The sequence below is a fragment of the Stegostoma tigrinum genome, chromosome 1 (genome assembly GCF_030684315.1).
Source record: "Stegostoma tigrinum isolate sSteTig4 chromosome 1, sSteTig4.hap1, whole genome shotgun sequence".
Classification (NCBI taxonomy): Eukaryota; Metazoa; Chordata; class Chondrichthyes; order Orectolobiformes; family Stegostomatidae; genus Stegostoma; species Stegostoma tigrinum.
The window spans coordinates 74,138,927-74,158,767 of NC_081354.1; positions in this window are offsets into that span (position 1 = coordinate 74,138,927).

The window sequence follows — 19,841 nt, forward strand, 5'->3', positions numbered from 1 at the left end:
TATGGACGTGGACCCAAGGTCCCTCTGTTCCTCCGCACTGTCAAGAATCCTGCCTTTATTTTGCATAAAACTTTGACCTTCCAAAATGAATCATTTCACACTTTTCTGGGTTGAATTCGATTTGCCACTTCTTTGCCCTGCTCTGCATCCTGAGATTGTCCCATTGTACAACAGCCCTCCACACTGTCCTCAACTCCACCAACTGTCATGTCATCAGCAAACTTACTAACCCACCCTTCCACTTCCTTATCCAAGTGATTTATGAAGATCACAAAGAACAGATCCCTGTGGAACACCACTGGTCAGCGAGCTCCAGGCTGAATACTTTCCATCTACTACCACCCTCTGTCTTTTATTGGACAGCCAATTCTGTATCCGGACAGCCAAATTTCCCTGAATTCCATGCCTCCTTACTTTCAGAATGAGCTTACCATGGGGAACCTTATCAAATGCCTTGCCAATAATGGTGGATATTATCCCAGTATTAATAAAATAAAGTCAGGTAAGAATGAATAAATTGTACAACAGATTAAAATTCACAAATCAAATTCCTGGTGGAAGCCATTTATTGACCTTCATATCGAGGGCAATTTATTCTTTTTATTTTGAGGTTGCTTAATTTAAATTATCTGTTTATTTGGTTTCTTTAAGGAAGATAAACACCTTCTGCTCCTTCGCTTAATTGAAATTGCTGGATAATTTAAATTTCCCTTGAGCAAAAAACATATTTGAGTCAACAACATTGCATTATAGGCAGCATGGGTTTAGAAGTTGTGTTTCACTAACCACAGATAATTGTGTTAGTGGATAAGGAATTTTCGGAGGATAGAAGTCAAATAGATTTTCAGAGGCCAATATTTTCTAAAGTTCTTGCAAAGTTTTTACAAATTATATGTTGTTGAAGCAATGGTAAATTTGTTCATTTGTTTGACATTGGCTAATAATATTAAGCTGCACATGATGATAAACAGAAAGATGCTGCCAGGCAGTGGTGGCCGACTAATACTTAATTCAATAAATGGAGTGAGTCAGTCACTTTCTGTTCCACCTCCCTCACCCTGAGAAGCCTGAAGATCAGGTGAAAACCTTGCTAACACAACAGGCTCAAATATTCACTGGCAGGTCAGAATTTACCGTCAGATTCTTGGCAGCTGATCCTTTATCTTTTTTATCAACTTTGTTAATTTAGACTAACTAATGAGTTGGTTAACATTATGGGACTGATTCTACACTACTACACCCCCAACAGCAAGAGCAGGTTTATACATAACCTATTGTAAGAAATTGCTCTGCTTAATTTTCATTCAGTAATTTTGGTAAATGAAAATCATGGCTGTACTCCGCAAATTCACGTGTACAATTAATAATAGGACAGAGTTATGGAACTGTTTCCTCATCCCTTTTATTTGTTCATTTTATTCTATTCCCACAATTGCCTTGAATATGCACATTTGATGTGGACTACATGACCAGATTAGCACACTTTTACTGAAAGCAAATAAACCTTTCACCTTACTTGATTACTGAGCAAGAAATCGCCCATTCTGTCTTCGTATCACCATAATGCTGCTTGTATGGTATTTTTCCATATTACCCAAAAATGAAACAAAGTCAATTATATGACTTGAGAATGTGTAGAGGTATCTTTACTATTTGTTGCCTTGGTCTAGATTGACAAAGTTTTACTTGTAACAATATTTGATGAAAACTTCAGCTGTAGATCATAATACAGATCAGTGATGATTTGTCTATGAACCTGCTGTTTTCCTAAAACATATTTGTGTTTGACAGTGTTGTCTTGTGATGTTGTTTTGAAAAAGGTGTTGGATTCTATGGAAGGAGAGAGTGTAATGGATATTGGCCTGAATTTAACTAGAAATCAGCAACGTGTCAATTTTAGTGAGTTTTGAGATGACTTTCTGTCTGTGAGTTCTGGTGAGTTTTCTTATGATATTCACCTCAACTCACCTATCATTAGCTACGTATAATGCCTCTAAGACACTTCTCTTTTGTTGTCCTATCTTTCACCAGTGCAAGGACATCCAAGGATTCCCAACTCATTTTTAATGACCAGGAGTTGCATGTTGTAGGAGAGAAACCAGAAAGAACTGCTGTTCAGGGCACATAAGTGGCAAGGCTGGCGCTTCATTGCAATTATGAGTCCACGTTCATGAATGTATTGCTATTGATGAGCCAAACTATACAGGTTACCCATCCTTATTGTCACCCCATCTTAGAACCCCATCAAAGAGAGTATTACTCTTTCTCCAATGCCCGCTATAGTCTAACAGATTCTCATTGTTTAGGTGGGAAAACCTTCACACTGTTGAAAATGTTCACTTTTATTCAGCAACAGTAAAGCAAAAAAAAAGCGAACAAAAGCTGAAATAAAGATAACACAGTGTGAAGCTGGATGAACACAGCAGGCCAAGCAGCATCTCAGGAGCACAAAGGCTGACATTTCGGGCCTGGAGCCTTCATCAGAGACCTCTCTGATGAAGGGTCTAGGCCTGAAACATCAGCCTTTGTGCTCCTGAGATGCTGCTTGGCCTGCTGTGTTCATCCAGCTTCACACTTTATTATCTTGGATCCTTCAGCATCTGCAGTTCCCATTATCTCTGAACAAAAGCTGAGTGTGCCTTTGGAAACATACAACAACTGCTTGCCTTTTGAGAAGCAACAAATTCACTGCCAATGAATGGTCACTGTGCCAACTCTCATCTCCTGGAACCTGGTGTTGATTAAATCCTGTCTGCCTTACTATAGCTGATGCTGCAGCACTTTTGCATGCACAAGGTGATGTTCCTCCCACTTCATTCATCAGTGTTGATTGCAAAGGATGACTGTTGTCTCCTTGTAACCATCTGTGCAAGCCATCTAGTCTCTGCAACAAAGCGGGAGCATGAGAGTTCTCAAAGGTATAGGCATCATGGCAGCTCTCAGAGTATCAGTACAGACTGCTAAGACATGGGTACTTGACGATGGAATTGATGGAATGGAATTCTTTTCTATTTATGAATTCTGCTGCATTATGGTACAGGTCTCTCAGTGTGATGTGTGTACAATCTGTAGTGCCCTGCTTTTGGGGGTCTAGTTACGTTGACAAACCCAGCTGTCTGGGCTGTAGCACTGACCTTGCCATGCAGAAACAAGATGAAGCGATGTGCTGTCGTCAAATTGAATTGCTAATTTGTAGGTCAAGGATTGTGAGATCCACACAGGTTCCCAGTGAATCCTTGGAAGGAGCCAGTTACATAGACATTTGGTGCAGCTTGTCATCTTGATGGCCACTGGGGCAGGATGGCCACCTGCTTCATCAGGTCACAGCTCCAGCTGTAACTATCGTTCCGCGTGGCAGCATCCCAGGACATGCTCAGTGTGTGACAACACTGAATCTCACTCATCTGTAGGAAATGGCATTGAGGATGGTAGACTCTGGGCCTCCCGGGAATCCTGAAGGTTCATTCAGCTGTGACGTCTCAGGGTGAAAGGTGCTGCAGGACCATTGGCTCCTCCTCGGTTCTTCTCCATTTTCAATGCACCACAGCAACAGCATCGGTGAGTCATGCCATTTGGTTGAAGCACATGCAGTGTATTTGCAGTGTACATTGCTGGAACATGGTACATTGTAACATTGAAGTTGCAGATTACCATACAACAGTGTGCTGCCCTTTGACTTATCACTGATGATAATCATGACAAGCTGTCTGGCTTTGTGTCTGCACCAAAGAAAAGGCAAGACAGAAATTCTGAGATCTTTTAAGCTTTGTCTGGGCAGTCAACAAAAAACAGAATGGCAAGGCAAGGTGAGCATCAGTGTAGGGAAATGCATTAATGAGATGGTTGGCTCTATGACACTCTTCTCAGGAGCTCCTGCAGAGATATCCTGGAACTGAGATGATTGAATCTAAACAAACACAACTACTTTTATTAGAAGTAGGTATGAACTCAACCAGAGGAGAGTCGTACACCTAATTCCTGTTGCTTCCAATTTTGCATAATATTCAGCACCATTTAGATGCTGTCCAGGTCAGTTGTAAATGGGTTACCAATCTGTCTGTCTCACTGTGATAACAAGGTGTAGAGCTAGATGAACGCAGCTGGGCAAGCAGCATCAGAGGAGCAGGAAGGCTGGTGTTTTGAGCCTCGACCCTTCTTCAGAAATGGGGGATGCTGAAGTGGGTTCTGAAATAAATAGGGAGAGAGGGGGAGGGGGATAGAAGTTGGATAGAGGAGATGATAGGTGGAGAGGAGACAGACAGGTCATAGACACGGGGGTGGAGCCTGTAAAGGTGAGTGTAGGTGGGGAGTTAGGGAAGGGATAGGTCAGTCCAGGGAGGACGAACAGGTCAAGGGGGCACAATGAGGCTAGTAGGTAGGGGATGGAGGTGGGGCTTGAGGTGGGAGGAGGGGATAGGTAGGAGGAAGGACAGGTTAGGGAGCTGGGGACAAGCTGGGTTGGTTTTGGGATGCTGTTGGGGGAGGGGAGATTTTGAAGCTTGTGAAGTCCACATTGATACCGTTGGGCTGCAGGGTTCCCAAGCGGAATATAAGATATTGTTCCTGCAACCTTGGGGTGACATTGTCATGGCATCACAGGAGGCCCAGCATGGACATGTCGTCTGAACAATGGGAAGGGGAGTTGAAATGGCCCTGACTGGGAGGTGCAGTTGTTTGTTGCGAACTGAGCGTAGGTGTTCTGCAAAGTGGTCCCCAAGCCTCTGTTTGGTTTCCCCATGTAGAGGAGGCCACAATGCGAACAGCGGATACAGTATGCCACATTAGCAGATGTGCAGGTGAACATCTGCTTGACGTGAAAAGTCTTCTTGGGGCCTGGGATGGGGGTGAGGGAGGAGGTGTATGGGCAGGTGTAGCACTTCCTGCAGTTGCAGGGAGAAGTGCCAGGTGTGGCGGGGCTGGAGGGGAGTGTGGAGCGGACAAGGGAGTCACGGAGAGAGTGGTCCCTCCGGAAGGCAGATAAGGGTGGAGATGGAAAAATGTCTTTAGTGGTGGGGTCAAATTGCAGATGGCGAAAGTGTCGAAGGATGACGTGTTGGATTCAGAATTGGTGGGGTGGTACGTGAGGATGAGTGAGATTCTGTTTTGGTTGTTATTGCGAGGAGGGGGTGTGAGGGATGAGTTGTGGGAAATGCGGGAAACACGGTTGAGGACATTCTTGACTACTGAGAGGGGGAAATTGTGGTCCTTGAAAAACGAGGACATCTGAGATGTTTGGGAGTGGAATGCCTCATCCTGGGAGCAGATGCGGCAGAGACGAAGGAATTGGGAATAGGGGATGCCATTTTTGCAGGAAGTTGGGAGGGAGGAGGTGTATTCTAGTTTCAGTCTAGGGACGACAGACGGGTCAAGAGGGTTGAATGAGGCTAGTAGAGAGGGGATGGGGGTGGGGCCTTAGGTGGGAGGAGGGGACAGGTAGGAGGAAGGACAGGCTAGGGAGCTAGGGTCAAGCTGGGCTGGTGTTGGAATGCGGTAGGGGGAGTGGAGATTTGAATCTCCCCTCCTTCTACTGCATCCCAAAACCAGCCCAGCTCGTCCCCGCCTCCCTAACCTGTCCTTCCTCCGACCTATCCCCTCCTCCCACCTCAAGCCCCACCCCTATCCCCTACCTACTAGGCTCATCGTGCTCCCTTGACCTGTCTGCCCTCCCTGGGCTGACCTATCCCCTCCCTAACTCCCCACCTACACTCATCTTTCCTTGCTCCCACCCCACCTCTTTGACCTGCCTGTCTCCTCTCCACCTATCTTCCCCTTCCCCCATCTTCTATCTGGCTCCCCTTCTCTCCCTATTTATTTCAGAATCCCGTTCCCTTCCCCAATTTCTGAAGAAGGGTCGAGGCCCAAAACGTCAGCCTTCCTGCTTCTCTGATGCTGCTTGGCCTGCTGTGTTCCTCCAGCTCTACACTTTGATATCTCAGATTCTCCAGCATCTGCAGCTCCTACTATCTCTATATCCTGTTGTGAGTTCACAGTCAGCATCACTCTCAGCAACTCCACCAATCTTGTGTTTGGATGTTGATTGTGGGGCATTCACTGAAGGTAAACCCATCAATTTTCAAGTTGAAATAGTTAGATTGTCTTTTGTTTGATGTGGTTATTTTCTAGCATGGTGTGGCCACTTAACAACCCAAGGTTGTAGGGATAACCCGGGAAACTATAGACGAGTGACTTTGATGCCTGTGTTGGGGAAGCTCTGGGAGCAGATACTGAGGGACAAGATATCTGCACATTTGGAGGGTAATGGGCTGGTTAGTGACAGGCAGCATGGTTTTGCCCGGGGAAGGTCTCGTCTCTCCACCTGATTGAATTTTTTGCAGAGGTAATGAGGATAATTGATGAGGGAAGGGCAGTGGATATAGTTTGTATGGACTTTAGTAAGGCATTTTATAAAGTCCTATATGACAGGTTGGTACAAAAGCTAAAATCGCAAGGGATTTGGGGTGGCCTGGCTAGATGGATAGAAAACTGGCTTGGTCGTAGAAGACAAGGGTCAGTGGTGGAAGCATGTTTTTTTAGAATGGAGACTGGTAACTAATGGTGCTCCGTAGGGGTCAGTCTTATGTCTTCTGTTGTTTGCCATATGTGTAAATGATCTGGAGGACCATAAGACATAGGAGTGGAAGTAAGGCCATTCGGCCCATCGAGCCCACTCCGCCATTTAAATCATGGCTGATGGGCATTTCGGCTCCGCTTCCCTGCACTCTCCCCGTAGCCCTTGATTCCTTGTGAGATCAAGAATTTTTCAATCTCCACCTTGAAGACATTTAACGTCCCGGCCTCCACTGCGCTTCATGGCAATGAATTCCACAGGCCCACCACTCTCTGGCTCAAGAAATGTCTCCTCATTTCCATTCTAAATTTACCCCCTCTAATTCTAAGGCTGTGCCCACGGGTCCTAGTCTCTATGCCTAATGGAAACAACTTCCCAGCGTCCACCCTTTATAAGCCATGCATTATCTTGTAAGTTTCTATTAGATCTCACCTCAACCTTCTAAACTCTAATGAATACAATCCCAGGATCCTCAGCCATTCATCGTATGTTAAACCTACTATTCCAGGGATCATCCGTGTGAATCTCCACTGGATACACTCCAGCGCCAGCATGTCCTTCCTGAGGTGTGGGGCCCAAAATTGGACACAGTATTCTAAATGGGGCCTAACTAGAGCTTTATAAAGTCTCAGAAGCACATCACTGCTTTTATATTCCAACCCTCTTGAGATAAACGACAACAGTACATTCGCTTTCTTAATCACAGACTCTACCTGCAACTTAACTTTTATGGAATCCTGGACCAACTCTCCCAGATCCCTTTGTACTTCTGCTTTATGAATTTTCTCACCGTTTAGAAAATAGTCCATGCCTGTATTCCTTTTTCCAAAGTGCAAAACCTCGCACTTGCTCACGTTGAATTTCATCAGCCATTTCCTGAACCACTCTCCTAAACTGCCTAAGTCTTTCTGCAGCCTCCCCACCTCCTCAGTACTACCTGCCTGTCCACCTATCTTCGTATCCTCGGCAAACTTCGCCAGAATGCCCCCAGTGCCTTCATCCAGGAAATGTGGGTAGCCTGATAAGCAATATGAGATAACACGGTGTGAAGCTGGATGAACACAGCGGGCCAAGCAGCATCAGAGGAGACTGAAAGCTTGACGAAGTTTGCTGATGTCATGAATATTGTTGGAGTTGCAGATAGTGATAGTGATTGTAAAAGTATACAGCAGAATCTAGACAGATTGACGATTTGGGCGCAGAAATGGAAGATGGAGTTTAATCCAGACAGTTGCGAGGTGATGTATAGTAGAGGATCAAATTTAGGTGTGAATTATATTGTAAATGGCAGAACCTTTAGGAGCACTAATGTGCAGATAGATCTGGGCATGCAGGCCCACCATTCCATGAAAGTGGCAACACAGGTAGCCAAGGTGATTAAGAAGACACATTGGCATGCTTACCTTCATCACCTGGAGTGTGGAGTACGAGAGTTGGGAAAACATGTTGCAGCTATTTAAACCCCCTTGTTCAGCCACATTTGGAGTATTGTGTGCAGTTTTGATCATCACACTACCAGAAGGATGTGGAAGCTTTGGAGAGAAGGTTTGCAGGGATGTTGTCTGCTCTCCAGGGCATTGATGTTGATAGGGAGGGATATCGATTGAAAAATGGCAGGTTAGTTTTTACATATGTTAGGGCATGATGGTTGGCAGAGCTTGGAGGGCCAAAGGGCCTGTTCCTGTGCTGTACTTTTTCATTTGTTCATTTGTACAAGACACATGCAGCAACTCACCCAGACTCCTTTAACAATGCTATCTGAACAATGACCTCCACCAACAACAGGATGAAATCAGAAGTCACATGACACTGGGACACTGTGACTTTGTTCACCCCAGTCCAACACTGGCACCTCCACATCATAAGAACAGGACGACAGATGTCAGGAATACCATCACCTGAAGTTGTCCTCTAAGCTGCACACCATCCTGACTTTTTACGGCACTGTTCTTTAATTGTCACAGGATCTAATTCCTGGAACTTTCAGCCTAACGGTGCTGTGGGTGTTCCTACAGTACATGGACTGCAGCGCTTCAAGAAGGCAGCTCATTATCAGCTCAATTAGGATAAGTAAGGATGAGTATTAAATACCAGTGACACCCACATCCCATGAATATCATTTAAAGAAAAGGTGAAAAAGATCATATAGGCTCAATAGTTGGACAATCTCCGTTGGTAATATAAACTGCTTTTGTTCCACGCTTCGATGGAAATACACTATCCTAATCTGTCCTGAGGCTATGTTTGGAATATGAGTATTGCCTCCTTACTATTCAAGGGCAGTTGCTTGCTCAGGGGACAAGGGGACAAAGATGACTGTTGAATTGGTTAGGAGGTAAAATTAATTTCTCAGTCTTTTGTCAGTAATCATTGATCCCCAAGCCTGCAGACTTTGGGTTGCAAATGAGTATCATTTCTGAGTGTGTTCACAAGCTGATTTGTGGACAAGTCATAACACAATGCACAACAATATAAAAAAAGCCACTTGTACATACAGGAAATGTTCGTAAGTCAGGACTGTAAAACTGTACCCCTGCATGAGATTGCGTACACAAATATGAGTGTTCATTAAGTCAGACATTCATAAATAGGGCATCCCCTTTATATTGAAGTCTACAGCAGCAGATAAGTAACTATGATAAATTGATTCTAAGTGTTAGATTTTGGGAGAATGTTCTGTGACCCAGTGATAAGTTTTGAAATTTTGAGTTTTTTTTTAAACTCCTATTGGCAAGTGTTAACATTGCATTTCTGTGAAATGGTAGCATTTGTAGGTGGCGTCCAACTTGCTAATAAACATGTTGGATAACTTTCATTACATAGCAATTTCTCTGGCATTATCAAATCACTTGCAGCTGCTTTGTTAAACTGTACAACTGTTACAGTCAAAACCACACTTAAATTTCACTGCACTTAACATAAAGCATAATTAATGGCTGCAAGTGTTGTGGGATATGTGATTGGCATGAAGGGCAAAAGATTTACAGGCACAGCAAGTGAGTCAGAAGGCAGATGAATTAGTGGTGTATGTTATAAGGAGGATAGAATACTAACTTAGAGGCATTTTACTACTGTTGTTCCAGACATTGATGAAACCTCATCAAGAACACTGTGCATAATTTTGGTCTGCTTATAGAAGAAAGTACATAAATGTATTGCAAGTTATATTGACCGATCTTATGAAGATGCTGAAAGGGTGTTGGAGAGAATAGAACTGGAACTAGGGGACACTGTTAAAATATAAGTGGTCCCCTATTTAAGATGGAGATGAGGAGAAATTCTTTCTTCCTGAGGTCAATGAAAATATAGAACATTCTTCCCCAGAGAGTGATGAAGCAGGATCATTGGAAGCTTTTAAGTAGTGGTAGGTAAATTTGTGATGAACAAGGGAATATATGGTTATTAGATGCGGACTAGAAAGCAAAGTTGAGGCCACCATCAGATCAACCATGACCTTATCGAATGGTAGAGCCACCCTGAAGGGCCATTGGCTTCCTGCTCCTAACTCGATTGCAAAGCACTTTGGAATATCCCAGATTCTGGAAAAGAGCTGTAAAAGTGCCAGTTATCCTTTTATTTGGTTTGAGGGAAGAGGAATGAAGGAAAATGACAGACAGATGAGGGGTAGCCCTAGATACACCTAACTGGATTTATCAGAGGAATTTGATGATTGTGGACTATCATTCCCCAGAGTGCTTATACTGCAGGTTGGAATCTGATCAACCGGATTCGGCCACTGGCATGGTGTCTGTCAGAGTCACCACAGAATTCAACTTCCAGCACAAGCTGTCACTACTCTTTCCAGTGTCTGGAGGGAATAAACTGTTAGGCTGAACTGGATTGGATAAGTTATCAGGCCCAAGTGCGTTTCCACAATGTCAGTTTCTGCCCCATCGGTTTTTGGTGCATTATCACTGGAACATATTATCACTGCTTTTCTACCAGAAGCCATTCCTTAAATTTAAAATTCTCATCTTCATTCAACCACACTTTATGATGTCACCTATCTCCATCTCTAAAAGCTGTCTTCATCCCACAACCCTCAGATATTTGCAATTCTCCAATTTTGGCCTTCTAAGCATCTTGAAGTTACATTGTGCCAGCACTAACAGCCGTGTCGTTGGCTACCTTTACTCAAAGAAGTGGAATTCACTCTCTAAATCTCTTTGCTTCTTTATCTCACGTTCTTCCTTTACAAAAAAACATTTCTTAAAACCTGCCTTTTTATTATTTGGTCATTTCACCCTGATATCACCTTATGAGATCTGTATCAAATTTTGTTTGATGATGTTCCAGTGAAGGAACTTGGGATATTTTGTTATACCAAAGGTACCGAAGGTATTGTTTTCATGGATAGTTTTGTCTCATGCTTCCATCACTCTTCCAAATGCCAGTCAGAAATCAAGAAAAGTCTTTGGAGATCATGCTAAAGTAATTTTTACCCTGTTTCCAGTTTCACTAAACCCTTCTCATCCGATTTGTCTTCCATTGAGATTGGTAGGAGGATATCCATAAAGTGATGTATGCAAGCCTCCCACTACAGTTTCCTTTGTGTTTGTCCCATGTAATGCCTAACTTTCCAGGGATAAAAGCTCACAATCAACATCAATATATATGAAAAAAAATTTGCTCAGAATTAGAAATGTTCTAATATGTTATTGAATCATTTTGAAAAGTATGATTGATTCTCTCTTATGTTGACTCTGAAGTTCATTGCAATTCAAAATTTAAATTCTGTGCAAGCGAATTGACAATTTATTTTCCTGTAATCCTAGGAAATAATTGGAGATTGAATTTATATTATCACACTTGCTTGAATTTTAAATGTTAATGGTTTTATTATGTTTTATCAAGAGTGAGTCATTGCTTGTAATATCTGCATTTTGATGATTACATTGAATTGACAGACTGTGACCGAGTATGATGTGACAAATCTGATCTGACATTTGTTGAATTCACAATTAAAAGTGAGGGAAATCCATTTGATCTGACAATTTTATTTAAGACATGAGTAATGAATCCCTAGACAGCAAATCAGAACTTCAGTTCAGTATTTATTGCTCAGCTTTAATTGCCCAGTGTGCAGTTGAGAGTCCGCCATATTGTGGGCCTGAAGTCACATGTATGCCAGACGGATACGGATGGCAGATTTCCTTCTCCAGAGGAACAAGATGAGTTTTTCTGATAGTCAGCAATGGTTTCATGCTCATAATTAGACTCTAAATCCCAGAATTTTTTTATTGTGTTCAAATTCCACCATCTGCCATGGTAGGATTTGAATCGAGGTTCTCAACATTACTTGGGTCTCTGGACTAACTCCAATCAGCAGAGAGTTTGCCCCTTGATACCCATTCATTCCAGTTTTGAGAGGGTTCTTTGATGTCAAAGTCGGTTGAACGCAGCATTGATATCAAGGGCTGTCACTCTCACCTCATTTCTGAAATTCAGCTTTTTTGTCCATGTCTGAACCAAGGCTTAAATGAGGGCAGGAGCTGAGTGGCCCTGGCAGATCCCAAACTGGGCATCCCTGTGAGGTGCTGCTTGATAGCACTGTTGATGACACGTTCTATTGTTGACTGATGGGGCACTCATTGTCTAGGATGGATTTATCTTGCTTTTTGTATAGAAGACATACAGTTTTCTGCATTGTCGGCTGGATGTCAGTGTCGTAACTGTATTGGAAGAACTTGGCGAGGGGATCAGAAAGTTCTGAAGCACAAGTCTTCAATACTATTACCAAGCGCATGTTGTCAGGGCCCATAGCCTTTGCAGTATGCAGTGCCACCAGTCATTTCTTGATATCACACAGAGTGAATTGAATTGGCTGAAGACTGGAATCTCTGATGCTGGGGACCACCGGAGGAGGTCGAGAGGGATCATCTGAGATTGCTACAAGAGCTTTAGCCTTATCTTTTGCACTTATCTATTGGTCTCTTCCAACCCTGAGAAACAGATATTTGTGCAGTCTCCTCCTACATTGCGCTATTTAATTATCCACCGCCATTCACACCGGCTGTGACAGGGACTGCAGAGCTTAGATCTGGTCTGACTGTTGGATAGTTGACCTCTAATCTCAGGACTTGAGTTGTCAATGTGTTGTTCCATTGATGGATGATTTTATCCCTGATAGGAAACTAAATGGCCTATTGTTATCAGCCGCATCGCTCTCCATTTTCACAACACCGGTTTAACATTTGAAACGTCACAGTCCTGTGGCGCCATTTCGTTATCCTAACATATGACAGCTTGCAATGCATCCTAACTGGATTAGGTAATTTCTCTACTTTGAGCAGTAACAACCTTTTCAGTGAGCCCCATAGTGTCTACATCATACTCCATTACATGGCATTGACAACATGTGTAATTAAAAATAGTGAAAAAATACTCATTTAGTTCCTCTATTTCTGCAAAATGATTTCCTTTGTGGCCTCTAAAAGATGCCATCCTTCCTGTGACTATGCATTTAAACAAGTAGCCTCTTTGGTTCTTGGTATACTACTTTTTAAATTTAATTTTTGTTTGTAGCAAGCAGCAGTTATGGTTTGACTTTGCAACTTCTTTTTAAAAAAAACTGCACTGACATACTTAGCAACTGTTCAGAGGAAGGGTTACTGGACCCAAAACGCTAACTCTGATTTCTCTTCACAGACGCTGTCAGACCTGCTGAGCTTTTCCCACAACTTCTGTGTCTGTTTATGATTAAATCACATGATTTTTATTTTAAAGCTTTAATGAAACTTCTTGCTTCTCAAGGGTGAGCGTGGCCACTGGCAAGAGAGTCTCCAAATTTGTCTGACAGAAGCATCGCGCATTCAAGCACTTTTTCTGACCAAATGTAAAATTTAAATGTTCCAATGCTATTTCAAATGATGGAATTACTAGATATTGAGCGGTGGAAACATCATGTTTTCCTTTCTTTGTGTTTATGACCATTTTGATCATTGTAGACCAATGTACTTTTTTAAAATCATCAAAGTATCTCCAAGATTTCAGCATTCAGCTCAGTTTGGGAGACATAGCGCAGTAGCAATATGCATGGACTAGCATTGCAGAGGACAGCACTAAAGCTTTGAGGACATGTATTCAAATTCCGCTGTAACACTGGATTGATTGTAACTCCTTAAATTGAAAGCTAGTCTTCGGCTCTTGAGGTGCAGTGATACTGTCCCTACCTCTGAGCCAGAAGGTCTTGGTTCAAGCCTCATTTACTCTCTGAACAGGTTAAATAGAAAATATCTAAAAGCTAGCCTAATGATGTCCATGATGTCAGTGTCAGTCATCTCACACACACACACACACACACACACACACACACACACACACACACAAACACACACAAACACACACACACACACACACACACACACACACACACACACACACACACACACACACACACACACACACACACACACACACACAACATTGGTTTGCTAACATATTTTAAGGAAGAAAAATGCCTTTCTCACCTTGGTCTAGCCTAAGGTGATTCTAGGCTGACAGCAATATGGCACCTCTCAAGTGGTCTAGCAAGGCACTCAGTGGTAAAAAAAACTGCTATTATATACATTCAGCCTGTTACACAGCAATAAATAGAATATGTTCACTACTAAAAGAGTTTTTTTGCCCCACTGCCCAATCTTTTTGCGATAAAGACTAAAATGCCATGGGCCTTCCTAATTGCTTGGTGTACCTGCATTCTCGCTTTCAGAGACTGGTGAACAAGGATACCTGGATCCCTTTGGATATCAAGATTTCCAATCTCTTAGCATTGAAGAAATACTCCGCATATTTCATTCCTCCTACCAAAGTAGATAACCTCACACTTACCCACATTGTAGTCCATCTGCCAAGCTCTTGCCCACTCATTGAGCCTGTTTAAATTCCCTTAAAGTCTCTTTGCATTCTTCTTCCAACACATATTCCCATCAAGTTTAGTGTCATTTGCAAACTTGGAAATATTGTAAGTGGTTCCCACATCAAATCACTGATAGCCATGTGAGTGTCTCAAAGCATGTGATAGAGCTGTTCAAGAAGGTGGATTAGCACCTCTTTCTCAATGGCAGTTCGGGCTGGGCATTATATTGCAGCCAACAACATCCTGGGAAACCCTGAGAAAGTCAAAGTTGTTGGTGCATTTTTGAGCCTTAACATTCATTCAGGATACTTGGGACCTAGGGGTGAACAACACAACAAGCAACGCAATTCATTAATCAGTGAGAGTGAAAGACTGAGGTGGAGGGTGAATTGGAGTGAATGAATTTAAAGTTAAATCATGTACAGAAAGAGAAAGAAAGGTTAAAGAAGGGTAAGATTTGAATGAAAGAAAAATGAAATAAAAATCCAAAATTGGACATTTTGAAAAACAATTCACAATTGAAGAAATGAGATTCCACATTTACTATTGGTGTTTTCTAGGCAAAAGAGATTGATTGGAAATGTTACCAAATACCATGTTGAAAGGTTGATTGCATAGATTAATGTACCGTGGTACATTTAATGGATATTCATTGTACAATTAATTCACTAAAGCTCCTTAGGGAAGGAAACCTGCCATCCCTACCTGGTCTGGCCTACATGTGACTCCAGACCCAGAGTACTGTGTTTGACTCTTAACTGCCCTTTGGGTAATTAGGGATAAATACTGGCCTGGCCAGCGATGCTCAAAATCTTGTGAACAAATAAAGAAAGACAGCATATTCATGAAAACCGTGGGAGTTTAAACAACAGACAAGGTTTTTGTAAAGTTAATGGTGGATTGTGCAAAGAACACACAAACGTACCAATTCTGAATATTTTCTTTACAGCTCTTTTTTCCCTTGCTAAATGTCTCTGGTTGATTTGTGCACCTACACTGAAGTAGGTCATTTATTTGCAAGTGTTGCACCTGTAATTTCACCACTAGATGGTGCAGTGTAATTTTTGTTACAATCATGTTTTGAAGAACACAATGAGTGCTAAAATAAAGCAGTTTATAAAGTAATGTAAAAATAAATTCGTTGAATGGGATGCTATCACTTCAGTAAGTATTGTCATTCACTGAAATGGGCAGATGATATGGCTCATAAAAGCAGAAAATGCTGGAAATATTCAGCAGCGTCTATGGAGAGAGAAACAGAGTTGACCTTCCAGGTCAGACTTTTTGTTATATTTTTATTTATTTCACATTGTTTACTTTAGTTGTTTTGTAATTCCCGTCTCGTGCTCAATCAGGTTTCCAACAACATTTGCTTTCACAGCCTTCTTTCCTTTCTCAGCAACTTCCTTGGACTGAATTACTTCACATGCATTCCAGCAGAAATTCCACTCTTTATGTTTTGGATCCACAGGTTTACAGGCTTTATCTTTGCAAGTATCTCCTAAATATTCAACCCTTCATGAATTGCTGTTTTTGTCTTTTCCTGAGATCCCCATTCAATGCCATGTATCATCACATGAACACTCAAGAACCTTTCATAAAAGATCACAACCCAAAATCTTAACAATGTTTTTCTCTCTCTGTGGAGACCATCCGTTTTACATGGCATTTCAAATACTTTTTATTATTTCAGATTTTCAGCATTCTCTTTGATTTTGGTATACATCAGTGTAACAACAGGAGTTGACCAGAGAAACGCTTAGTTCTCTGCTTGAATGAAAGGATGAAGAGGTAATAGCTAGTGGGATGATTCTGATTCAAATGAGGGATTTGGTTTAACTAAAATTTTACAGTACAACCTAAACTTACTAAGGATGGAATCGAGAGTGCCTATGTTACTATGAATGATTATCACAGAAAATGAAAACCGCATATGATCTATCAAGTCAGACTTCATTCATGGATTTTCCTTGTCCAGTAGAAACATTAGCTGAGATCATGCAACATGAAACTTGACAACTGGCAATAGGGCAACAGGTCATTACTATTGCATCTAGAAAATACCCAATCTACATCAATTTACATTGGAAGGGCACAGAAGCTAAAACATTGAACATAAGGTTAAGCCGTTTCATGTTGTTACAATGCAGTGGCTACCTGGGTGGTATTTGCTACTGACAGGATTCTGCCATCTGTCCAGAAAGATGTTCTGCCAACCACACAATTGAACAGGGTCACGTACAAAGTGCAGGGCTGGTGCAATGCCAGATACATTGGCCGTACGTGCCAGTAATTTGGTGACTGAATCCAACAGTATGTTCCATTATAACAGGGTCTGGAGGTGGATGAACACAGCCAGCCAGGCAGCATCAGAGGAGCAGGAAAGCTGACGTTTCCGGTCTGGACCCTTCTTCAGAAATGGGGGAGGGGAAGGAGGCTCTGAAATAAATAGAGGGATGGGGAGGCGATGATAGAAGGCTCCTCTGATGCTGCCTGGCCTGCTGTGTTTATCCAGTTTCACACCTTGTTATCTCAGACTCAAGCATCAGCAGTTCCTGCAGTCTCTTGAGTATGTTGCATTTGCCTTTTCATAATATGCAGAGTGCAGGCTGATTGAACCAGTCCAAATTTGCAAAACTTAAAACAAAATATTGATTATTAGATGTGATTTCATGGTTGGATCGCACTAGACAGACATTCCTGAGTATGCTAACAGCTACACTGATGATTACTTTAGGCTAATCAGCCAAGCTCATGATGTGGCTCAATAATACTTGCTAGAAGTGACATACTTCATACAAGGGAACTTTTCTCTGCAGACAGTAGGAATATGTTCAGACCTTGTTCAAATTATCAGGGAGATTGGTGAGCCTCTATCATCATCCCCTGCTGCTTTCACCATGATAATACCTCAGTCAGTCAAAGTTTATTTGCCAACAAATCAGCATACTTTTCTCTTGCAGTGCAGTGCAATTGTGTGATCATTTGAAATTTGACATTCTTGTGTTTGTGCAGATAAGTACAAGGGAAAACTTCAGCCACATGTCTGTCTTTTCAGCAGTATTCAAGTTCTGTGCTACCGAGTCACTATTTATATTGTCACACTGAGGATATACAAAAGGAATGTGTTATTTGTAAGGCTTTCTTCACCAAATGTGGGAGCAGGCATCTTTGGGGGTGACTAAAACCCCACCCCAGCCATTGAGGAAACTGGCCAAATAAAGCTGCATTCAGCCACTTAAGAGCTGAGCTACTGAGCTAACAATCTAAATTAACCTTCTGAGCTGAGCTTCAAAACTAATCTCTGAGATAAGCTTCTGAACTAACCTTCTGAGCTGGGCTTCTGGGTACCAGTAAAACAGCACTGAAGCCCCACCCCACCCCAACAGAAACTACCGGCTAATCAGAATTCAGCAGTCTCTGGAAACTGGAGACTCAGGTCTTGCAGCCATGGAAAGCTGCAAAGGCAAAAAAGCCAATGTGTTTTTTTCTAAAGAAATTGTAGGGCAGTAGGTCCTGGAAGAGACAATTCAGAAGCAAGGACAGGGCTGTGGATTTAAATGGTCACCACCTGCCTGTCATCCATGCCCCCAATTTCCCCCATAATGGGGCAAATGGGAGAAAGAGCTAGCAGGTCTCCCTGGTTTCCCTGTTGACTGCGCAGCCACTTTTCTCACCTACTGAGAAAATAGGTAATGAAGCTGACGGGGGATTGAGATCCTTAAGTGGCTATTAACTGACCATTCCCGAACATTAAATAGAGATGGGGTCAGCATGGTCATCTGTGAACTATTCTAACCAAATCTTAGCTGCTGAGATGGTGGGAATTGGGCAGGTATCTCAGTAGTACCGACAATACCCAAATATTTGCCATTCCCACTCATTGCCCCTTTACCACTCAGAAGGGTAAAATCTTCTCTTATGTATGATTAAAAATAAATCTTCTTTCAACTTCTTGAGTTCACTGCAATTCCTTTTATTAGTGGCTCGTGATAGTTCATTACATTTTGTTTCAGTGAATAACTCTCCCAGTGAAAATGATTCTTTGAAACTTTCAATGGATGCTGAAGATTATCATTAAAACAAGAATTTCATACCATTACCCACCAGGAATTCTGGTTGCTGACAATAACAACATGAAGCAACAAACTAATGCAATCCTAATTTATCAGTGTTCCTGCTGAACTGATGTAATTGTTATCAAAGAGTATGTCTTTTCAAGATTAGAACTTAACATGTTTTGATAATGCAGGGCTATGGGCTGTTTACCGGAAATTTCCTCTGGATTTGCATCAAAGAGACGCATATGGTGGGTACAAACCAATTACATGGCATAAGAGACAGTCAGGTTTTCAGCACAAGTAGATTGTGTGTACACCTACAGTGTATATAGTCCCCATGGCTATCCAACAAAGCCTTCATTCAAATACCTCTGTATGCACAGGAGTAGCCACATCTCTAATCCTCAAATGTGAGTCTCATCTTTTAACAATGAAACCAGATTTCCACACTCACCAAGGAATAAAGTCATTGCTCTGGTATTCTGTCGTAGTATTTATGCAATTTATTGTCACTGAAAAGTAATTTGCATGTCCATTTCTTCTGATGCATATTTATACTAAAACATGAATTTCAATAGAAATTGAAAAGCTTTCCAGATTGCAGTTTCCTTAACAATTTGCACCAGATGAACCTGAATGATGGTTGGACAAATTTAAACTTACTGTTGATATATTTCTTGGGCCCTGTTTATTTATGCTGATTCATATCCATGTCAATACAAAAAGACAAGCTGACAGCCTTCTTCTGCGGCTCAGTTGGTAGAAATCTGAATGTTGAGTCGAAAGGCTATGGGATTTAAGTCCCATTCGAGGTCTGGACCAGAAAAGATCAGCACTGATACTTTAGCGCAGAATTCAGTGCACTGCTGGAGGCACCATATATGGGTGAGATATCAAAACCAAGGCCATTCCTATCCTCCCAGGTAGATGCACAATATCCCATGGTACTATGTTAAGGAAATATTGGTGCCACTGTCCTGTACTGACAATCCAAATGAACGACTTACTTATCACCGTCCTCCTGCTCTCTCCTTGTAACTCCTCACATTCTTCTTTTCTAGATAACAGAATAAACCCCTTTTGACTGCTTCAATAGAACCAGCACCATCACATTTCCAGGAGATGGGGCCCAGATTTTATACACTCACTAGGCAAAGAAGTTTTTCTCATATCACTTTTATTACTTTAAATCAGTTCCTTCTCACTTTTGATTCTTTCATGAATGGGAACGTGTCTCCCTGTCTACACTGTTCAGTTGCATTTAGATTTTAAATATTATATGCTGTATCATTATATGTAAAGCAAAGGCAAAAGAGCATCAGACTCCACCTTAACTTTGAATCACTTGAATCCT